We start from the raw sequence: 10,829 nt of genomic DNA on the forward strand, positions 1-10,829 counted from the left end.
TAGGCGTAGAAAATTAATAATATAAAATACAAGAAAAATTATTGGATCATTTTCTTCTATTCACATTGCAACGAATTATTTTGTATAATTTCCTTATCATAAAAAAAAATTCAAGATTAGGGAGAGTGAAGTGCGGGTTCCTCAAGGCATTAAAATTTAATATGCCTGTATAGTCATGCATATCACGTTTGAATGGTCGACTACTTCTTCACACTTTAATTATTCTCTTTTGCTTAAAATTGATATACCTAGATAGTTTCATTAATGTAGGTGTGCAGGTATATAATAAAGATGTAATAATATCACCTCAAAAAACATTTGACGTTATTCAGCCTAAAAAATAAGCGTTTAGATATAGATTTGGTTGAAACTTAAAAAAAGAGATTTTGAAGTTGTGTTGAAAAATAATTTTTGAAAGTTGAAGTTGTGTGAGTGGAGGAAAAAACTTCACCCATCCAAACCAATTTTTGGAACTTGAAAATTTTTCTTTGAATTTTTTTCAATAAAATGATCAAATTCCACCAACAAATAATATTTTTTTAAAAAAAATTATGTCCAAACGGGAGCTAACTTTTTGTTATTATGGTATATTTGATAAAAATAAATTTTAAAATATTAATCTGATCTATTTTTATAGTAGTAAAAGAAGAAAAAATTTGTAACAGTGGAAAAGATAATTTGACAGTTACCTCAAAATTAAAAATTTGAAAGATGAATGATGCTGAATTCTTGAAAGGGGGTTTAAGCTAAATTGTTTCTAAATTTAGAAAGGCGCCATTTTTTTTTTGAACTGACTAAAAAGAAAATAGATTCACATAAATTGGAACGCAGAGAGTAGGTATTAAAAATTGTTATGATTATACCTACTTGCTCCTATAATTATCAATCAGTTTCATTGCAACAGTAAACTTGTATTTCTCATTTATTATTTCTGTCTTTCTTTGGGAGTCATAAATTTAGTGTAATGATGAATTCCACTATCACTATTCTTAAAATTTTTCTGAAATTTAAGTGAACAAGACAAAATTTCAGCACATCAATGCCAATTTCAAAATTTGGAGGGAATTTGATGCAAAATCTAAGAGAAAATTTATTTGAAAATACAGAAAAGAAAGAGAGAGGTCCATAGAAAAAGAAAAGATTTTACGCGTAAATTTTCATACTACTACATCAGTTAAGACACACTCTTTATGTAATAATAGAGTTAAGTACCATATTTCCTCCCCTACACTAGTGAATTATTAGGACGTCCAGAAGCAATTTTTGCATGTATTTGTTTTTTTTTTCGCTAATGAAAGCAACTCCAAATTAAATATGGAAATTGACAATTCAATCTCAATAAAGTATTTGCCAATTTATAAAATATAAATCTTATGGCGAATCAAAGTCTACTCCATATATGAATGTGCAAAGAGAGTTTCGAACGAACCTCAATCATTCATTACATCTGATATATTTGAGAGTCACGACCATAATGTAATTTATTAAGAGAATGTCATGAGAAAGTAGGTCTAATTACATGGTAGGATTCAAATTTAACTAGAAAGTTACTTTCGTTTCCCTAATGAATTAATTCTACTTCATTTGCAGCACATTTATACAACTATCAGTAAAGTATTTTTATGAAGGGACCTTTTCGTATATACGAGATTTTAAACTTATTTATCCGAATTTGTGTAAGTTTTGCTATTTACAGAAAATAACTAAAGTTTTTTACAAAATATATTCAAATCCAGTCAAAAACTACAATATATCTACAATTGAAATTCAATTTTTTTTGGGTACAGAATCCGGTCAAAAACTACAATTTGCATACAATTTAAATACAATTTATCTACAATTTTGTTAGTTGTATATATTTTGTATGCCGTTTCTACACCAGACATACAAAATATATACAATTTGTTTATGTCTTTTTCAAGTTTCAAACTGAAATTCTAACCAAAACCACCTCGAATCTTCGCCAAATTCTCTCAAAATCAATATATAAACTCACCCAATCCAACAAATAACTATTATAATTAATGATTTGATTTTGCTTTCCCAGGCCATCAAAGAATATGGGGACGTTGAAACGAAAAAGGTCATTGATGAAGAAATCAAGCTGCGTTAAATGGATGATTGAAAGACATAGAAAACGTCATATGAAGAAGGATCATTGAAGAATCAAAAGCAGACAGAAACAAACGTCGAAATCAGGTGAACTCGAAATGATCTCAAATCCATTAAGATGACTGATATCGTGGTAACAACCTGATAATCAAACAGGAACGCAAGAAGATTATAAGAAGAAATTTGGGAGCAGAAGAGTGGTTTTCTCTATAACACTCTTCTTCCTCACCCAAATTAGAATCTAATACATTATTTTGTATATAATTGGTAAATTATATATCAATTTATAATTAAGTTAAAACTTCCATATTGAGGGTAAATAAGTTTCAAAAGTAGTATAGATAAGTAAAAATCTCTTTTATGAATGTAAAAGGCCGGTTTGATAATTAAACTAGTGAAAATAATACGGGCTAGCTAATTTTTGGACTGGCAATTGAAAAATAGCCACGTTTGCAAAGTTATTGAAAAATAGCCATTATTTTACTGAAACACTTAAAGTTCCAGCATAATATTCTGGATTATGGAGCTCTTGTGTATAAACTTCAAGCATATTGTGTTGGAACTCCAACATACGAAAACTTCTATTATGCTTGGATTATGGAGCTCCTGCATATAAACTTTCAACATATTATGTTGGAACTCCAGCTCATTATGTTAAAATCTCATATGTAAAAAATTCAAACTCCACATATTATGCTGAAATTTTTTCGAATTTTTAAGGGTATTCCTTTTTTCAAATTTTATCTTTACATGAAAATATGGCTGAATTTTAATTACTTATGAAACAGTAATTATTTTTTAATTATCAATTATAAATCTGGGTATTTATATTTTTTGTCCCCATTAAACTGCAACAATACACAATTGGAAGATCAATCTTTGCAAGCCAAAAAAATGAACCAAAGTCCAATAAGATAAAAAGCCCAAATATTCGTCCAACTATAACAAGGGAATTGAGCAAAGTTCATTTGTAGCTGCTAGGGACAAAGTTATATCACCTGATAGCCATAAAATAACCTCATACAAGTCATAGCCTAAAAATAATAATAAAGGCTAGCAACTGAAAAACTTGAAACCATACGCCCAACGCAAACGAAAAGGAAATCGCTCCTAATCGATTTTGTATCCTAAATTCACGCGTTCAGTATGGAATCTTCAACCCCCAAACAGTATAAAAGTCGCCCAATTATTCACATTGTCAAAAAAATTCTAGGGTTTCTGAAGATTAAACCTAGAGCATAGCTCCCAAAAGTTAATGCTGAAATTCAAAGTTTTTGCACAATTGCTGCCTACAATCAGCTTAATAGAGTTGAGATTTCGTTCTTAAATTGTGTAATTGATACAAAATCGACAAACTCAATTAATGTCTACGGAGATTGTGAATATTGCAACTACTATTCCAATTTTTATTTCAATTTTACTTCAACACAGTGGTGAGTGGGTAAGTGAGAGTAAATTTGTTAATTTCCTTGTTATGACATGCTGATCAATTCGGACTGTAGTTATGAGTATTTTGTTGATGAGATATACAAGCAATTGGGTAGAGATTCAATTACAAGTGCGATGGAGTGTGCGCTTGTATATGGAGATGAAAAAGAAAAACATGGATATCACTGAATATCCATTATGCATAACGTTGAAAACTGTGTATTCAAGTGTTGAATGCTCATATTCAAGTTCATACTTGGGTGGCAACTTACTCGCAACAACTTCAGCTGGTTTACAATGTCAGAACGTAGAATAAGTACACGAAACTAATATTGTTGAGATGATGGATATTCATGGAAAAGAAGACAAAATTGAGATAATGAAGGGATATTATATAATAGACAATCCACAACATGAAGAAATTGCAGAAGGTCAGTTGTACTGGGACAAATATACACTCATTAGTGTAATAAAGCACTACGCAATACGGGAAAAATGTCAACTTATAGTGGATAGATCATCTGTAACAAGGTACGATTTCTACGTATGAGATTGCACATCTCTGTAATTTTGTGTATACTTCTTGTATAAAAAATGTATAATTATGATAATGAGATTGCATGTGTATATTGCTTGTTTATTTGAGACACAAGTGTAAAAATCTAAAGAAGTGCAGTATCATAACACTATATTTTAAATAGGTGTTATCTTACATGCGTGGATGTAAGTTGCAAATAGAGTCTTAGATCTTCAAGTCTACACAAAACAAATGTCTTCAAGGTTAGACGGTTCAATGATGTTAACACTTGCCCAGAGTCGAGTAGACTATTTTCACATCGTCATGCTACTTCGTCAACCATTGCAAAAATGATTTACAATAAATATGTCAATCTAAAAATAATATACACTCAGACAAACTTCATGAGCAACATGAAATAACAATATGTGATTAATATGAGTTACGTAAAAGCTTACAGAACAAAAGAAAAGGCGATTGAACTGCTAAAAGGGATACCACGTGAATCTTATAGTAAACTGCCAGGTCAATTGTATATGATAAATATGACAAATCCTAGTTCTGTCACAATGTTATATAAATCAGAGAACGGGCGTTTCATGTATGTTTTTGTCGTACTAAATTCATAAATCATATGATGGAAATCCTGCTACTCTATTATAGTGGTTGACGGAACATTCCTTAAATCATCACACAGGGGGACAATGTTAACAACTAGCGCACAAGATGCGGCAGGTGAATATATTGCAGTCTCGTATCATAATTATATATGGTATAGATAGTTCTTATCCGTGTATAACAAAAATAACATGTCGATGCTTTTTTATTTGCTTATCCAGGTAAAAATTTTCCACTAGCATACACTGTTGTTGATTCTAAAAATAATGCTTCTTGGGAATGATTTGTTGAAATGTTTAGACAGGCTTTTGGGGAAAGGGAAAGGATATGCATCATATCCGATCGTCATGCAAGCATATTGAGGGGTGCTTCGATTGTGTATCCAAAGGTATCTCACTATGTATGCATCTTTCATCTTTGGAATAACATAAAGAAGCAGTTTAAGAAGAATCATAACTGGCTAAGGGAAGTATTTTTTGCAATAGCCAGAGCATACAAAATTGAAGATTTTAATTGCCTCATGTAAGATATGGACGACATTGATAAGAGGGTAAGGGCTTATCTGGTCCAAGTTCGCTATGAAAAGTGGTTCATAGCGCATTCCACTGTTAATAGATCCATGGTAATAACTTCAAATATTACGAGTCACTCAGTGCAAGAAATAGAGAGGCAAGAGAGCTACCAATCATGAGTTTGCTAGATTACATAATGAATTTGGTTATGGAATGGAATAATACAAATAGAATGACTGCAATGAGTACATTTACTGGCCTAGGAAAAAAATATAACGAAGTACTGAAGGAAAATAGCAGTTTGTCACATAAGATGACGGTGAATATTCTTTTATCATGTCTTACTTCATACACCTCAATAACATACTTTGACAAAAATATATTAATATTTGTCATATCCTTGTTTTACTAATGATATCTATTTAAATTTAGGTGAGGCTTAATTTCAACCGATTATGTATATGTAGTAATGGATGTTGAACAACAACGGAACATATCTGCATGCAAAAAGGGAATGCTCGTGCAAACGATTTCAAGTGGATGAGATTCCTTGTCCACATGCTATGGCAGTATTGGACTATACACACATACAATCACCCAAATATTGTTCTGCCTATTACACCAAGGAATACTTCAGGAAGACTATGAAGTGCCAGTTAATCCACTTCCAGATGAAACTACATGGGACCTTCCAACAGAGGTATTAGATAATGTGGTCCTACCACCGATAGTGAAGGGCAAATCAGGAGGACCGATGAAGTTGCGACACAAGGGACTTTAAGAATATCTACATACTGAAACAATTACCTGTGGACTGTGTGCAAAACAAGGACACAACAAAAGAACATGCAGGAATGCTCGAGACAACTAGTAGATGTTGCTATAATGATTTAGTATTCTGTAACTTTTTCCCTTGTGAATGTTACAATTAGAATATTGAAAAAATAATGAGATTTGCAATCAGATTCTCTTTGATGTATGAATAAAGATACTACTTTTTATCTTAATGAAAGTATTGGTAGAAGTTTTATCCCAACTATTATTATGGATGTCACTATATGTCACGACCCCAAATACCAGTTGTGATGGCGCCTATCACATTACTAGGCAAGCCAACCAATCAATGAATCACAACCCTTTTTCCTTTAACAATAAGCTATTTTCTAATACAGGTTTTAAATATCCAATTTCATTATAAACGTTTAAAGCAACAGGAAATATGCGAAAGTCAAATAACAGGAAACTACACAGCCCCATAATCTGGTATCACGAGTCTAGAGCCTCTAAATATACAAATCTGACTGTCTAATACATAACAAGTCTAAAATGCGGGAAAACAAGGATAAGAGGAAGAAAGCAGGGCCGCGGACGCCATGCAACTACCTTGCAGTCTCCAGCAAACTCTGAAAATGCTGAGGATCCTCACTCTGCCGCTCGGGCACCTGGATCTGCACACAAGGTGCAAGGAGTAATGTGAGTACGCCAATTCAGTAAGTAACTAAAGTAAATAAGGTCTGAAAGCAGTGACGAGTAGTTAAAAATCATATAACTGAAGAAAACAACAGGGTAATAGGTCAACTTCACAGTTTAAAACCAGTTTCATCGTAAAATCATCAAATTTCACTTTAAACACTTGAAATCATATACTTAGCAATTTTTCCAACAGAGGCTTATTTTAAAAGAAGAGTGAAATCAGTAAAAATATCATAACTGGGCCCCTCGAGCAAGGTATCACTCAGAACATGGCCTCTCGGGCAGCCTCTCAATCACTCGTGACTCAACTCTCGTCACTCAATACTCGCTCTCAACACTCAGGCTTATTAATATCTCATAGTAATAGAAATCATGTTAACCGCTGCGGCGTGCAACCCGATCCGTCATTTATAGTCGACTACGCTCACAGGGGGTGTATAGACTCCGGAGGGGCTCCTACAGTCCAAGTGTCATATCGTTGCGGCGCGCAGCCCGATCCAATACATATATTGCTGCGACGTGTAACCCGATCAAGTATATATATTGCTGCGGTGTGCAGCCCGATCCATAATATATACATATAATATCCTTACTATTAGGTTCTAAACCTCTCTCAGTCATTAACCTCACAGCATCTCGGGCACAACAATAGAAATTAGGGAACTCAGCCCAAACAGTCCTCACAATTAGAAGTGGAGTGATAAAACCAGTTTTAAACATTTAAACAAGTAAAACGTGACTAAGGATATGCTTTCAACAAGTAAAGTGAGGAAAATAGTAAAAATGCACCTAAGGGTCTCAACAGGTTGGCACAAGGCCCCAAACATGGCATACAACCCATAATACCGTATAAATGACTAAAGTACGGAATATCATAAGGTTTCAAATCAAATACGCGGCTCGATAATCGCTGCAGGACGGACCAAGTCACCATCCCTATCAGTGCATGCCTACACGCTCGTCACCGTATTTATCAAAACAAGTCAAATACCGAGGTTTGTACCCTCAGTAACAGATTTACAAAGGTTACTTACCTCAAACCGGTAAAAATACTACTCCGCGACGCCTTTGCCCCTCGAATCGGCCTCCTCTTGCATCGAATCTATCCAAAATCAGAATCACGACGTCAAAATATGTTAAGGGAACGAAGCCCAAGCGAAAACAATCAAATAATACCAAAAATCTTGAAATTGGCCAAACCCGACCCCAAGGCCCACGTCTCGAAACTCGATAAAAATCACATCACCGGAATCCTATCCTCCCACGAGTATATACATATCAAGAACACTGAAATCGGAGTCCAAATGATCCCTCAAATCCTCATTTAAAGTCTATTAATCTCAAGCCCTAATTCCTCAATTTTAGGCTTAGATTCCATGATTTATTAGGTAGATTTCACAATAGAATCGAGTTTTAAGTCCAGAATTCTTACCTCCAAATGTTTCCCCTTGAATTCCTCTTCAATCTCCTTCAAAAAGCTCCAAAAACGACCAACTATGGAGGAAATAAACCCCACATTCGCGGATAAGATGACCTTTTAAATCTTCTGCCCAGGCCTGAAAATCCTTCTTCGCGAACACGCTCAAAGCCTCGTGTTCGCGAAGCACAACTTAAATTTGACCAATTTTCCTCTTACGCGATCACGACCAAACCCTCGTGAACGCGATGCTTTACCCAGACGGACCTTCGCAAACGCATTCCATCTATCGCGAACGCGATGAGTTAATTCCACTGAAGCTTAGCCTCTCTTTTCCTTCTATGCGAACGCGACAACACACCCGCGAACGCAATGCACCTATGCCCAACCCTTCGCGAATGAGGAGAACTTATCGCGAACGCGAAGGTTTAATTCCCACTTTCCTCGACTGACCCTTCGCGAACGCGAGGACCCTCTCGCGAACGCGAAGGTCTCTTTTCTGCAGCACTGACCTGCAATTTTCTGCAGGTTCCAACTTCATGATATGGCCCGATAGACTACCCGAAACTCACCCGAGGCCCCCGGTACCTCAACCAAAGGCACCAACACATACTAAAATCTTATTCAAACTTGTTTCAATCTTCAAAACACCTCAAACAACATCAAATCAACCAAACACATCGGATTCAAGCCTAAGTTTTTAAAAATCTTCCGAATTTCGCTTTTGATCAAAAACCCGACCAAACCACGCCCGAATGACCTGAAATTTTGCACACACGTCCCAAATGACACAACGGAACTACTGCAACTCTCGGAATTCCATTCCGACCCCTAGATCAAAATCTCACCTACCAATCGGAAATCGCCAAAAATCCACTTTCGCCAATTCAAGCCTAAATCTACTCCGAACCTTCGAAACTTATTCTGATCACGTTCCTAAGTCATAAATCACCTCCCGAAGCTAACCGAACCATCGGAACTCACATCTGAGCCCTCTAACACATAAGTTAACATCCGGTTGATTTTTTCCAACTTAAGCTTCCTTAAAAGAGACTAAGTGTCTCGAACCTTACCAAATCCTTTCCGAACCCTAACCAATCAACCCGATCACATATAGAACCATTATGCAAAGCAATTAGAAGCAGAAATGGGGGAAAATAGAGCGGTAACTCATGAGACGACTGGCCGGATCGTCACATCCTCCCCAACTTAAACAATCGTTCGTCCTCGAATGAGTCAAGAAACATACCTGAAGCCTCAAATAGGTGAGGATATATGCTCTGCATCTCCCGCTCGGTCTCCCAGGTAGCCTCCTCCATGAGCCGACCTCTCCACTGCACTCTCACTGAAGTTATATCCTTTGACATCAACTTTTGAACTTGACGACCCAAACTAGCTACTAGCTCCACATCATAAGTCAAATCATCATCCAACTGAACCGTTCTGAAATCCAAAACATGAGACGGATCCCCAGTATACTTTCGGAACATAGAAACGGATGCACACTCGATAAGCTAGGTGGCAAAGCAAGCTCATAAGCCACTTCCCCAATCCTCCGAAGCACCTCAAAAGGCCCAATGAACCGAGGACTCAATTTCCCTTTCTTTCCAAATCTCATAACACCCTTCATGGGCGAGACCTTCAACAAAACCTTCTCACCCACCATGTAGGACACATCTCGAACCTTCCTATCGACATAACTCTTTTGCCTCGACTGCGTTGTACGAAGCCTCTCCTGAATCACCTTCACCTTTTTTAAAGCATCCTGCACCAAGTCTGTCCCCAATAGCCTAGCCTCACCCGGCTCGAACCAACCAACTGGAGATCTACACCGCCTCACGTACAAAGCCTCATATGGAGCCATCTGAGTACTTGACTGGTAGCTGTTGTTATAAGCAAACTCTGCAAGCGGTAGAAACTGATCCCATGACCCTCCGAAATCAATGACACAAGCATGCAACATGTCCTCCAATATCTGAATAGTGCGCTCGGACTGCTCGTCCGTTTGAGGGTGAAAAGTTGTGCTCAACTCAACCTGAGTACCCAACTCTCGCTACATAGACCTCCAAAACTACGAAGTAAGCTGAGTGCCCTATCTAAAATGATGGAAATGGGGACACCATGCAAACGAACAATCTCCCGGATATAGATCTCTGCCAACCGTTCAGAAGAATAGGTAGTACACACAGGAATGAAGTGTGCATACTTGGTCAGCCGATCCACAATCACCCAAACAACATCGAACTTCTTCAAAATCCGTGGAAGTCCAACTACAAAGTCCATAGTGATCCTCTCCCACTTCTACTCTGGAACATCTATCCGCTGAAGCAAGACACCCGATCTCTAATGCTCATATTTTACCTGCTGACAATTGAGACACCGAGCTACAAATCCCACAATGTCTTTCTTCATTCTTCTCTACCAATAATGCTGTCTCGGATCTTGATACATCTTCGCGGCACTCGGATGAATGGAATACCTCGAGCTATGGGCCTCCTCCAAAATAAACTCCCGAAGCCCATTCACATTGGGTATAATAATCCGGCCCTGCATCCTCAACACCCCATCATCACCTATAGTCACATCTCTGGCATCATCGTGCTGAGCTCTATCCTTAAGGACAAGCAAATGTGGATCATTATATTGGCGCTCTCTGATGCGATCATATAAGGAAGACCGAGAAACCACACAAGTCAATACCCGACTGGGATCCGAAATAACTAACCTCACGAACTGATTGGCCAAGTCCTGA

Source organism: Nicotiana tabacum, chromosome 20 (genome assembly GCF_000715075.1).
Source record: "Nicotiana tabacum cultivar K326 chromosome 20, ASM71507v2, whole genome shotgun sequence".
NCBI lineage: Eukaryota > Viridiplantae > Streptophyta > Magnoliopsida > Solanales > Solanaceae > Nicotiana > Nicotiana tabacum.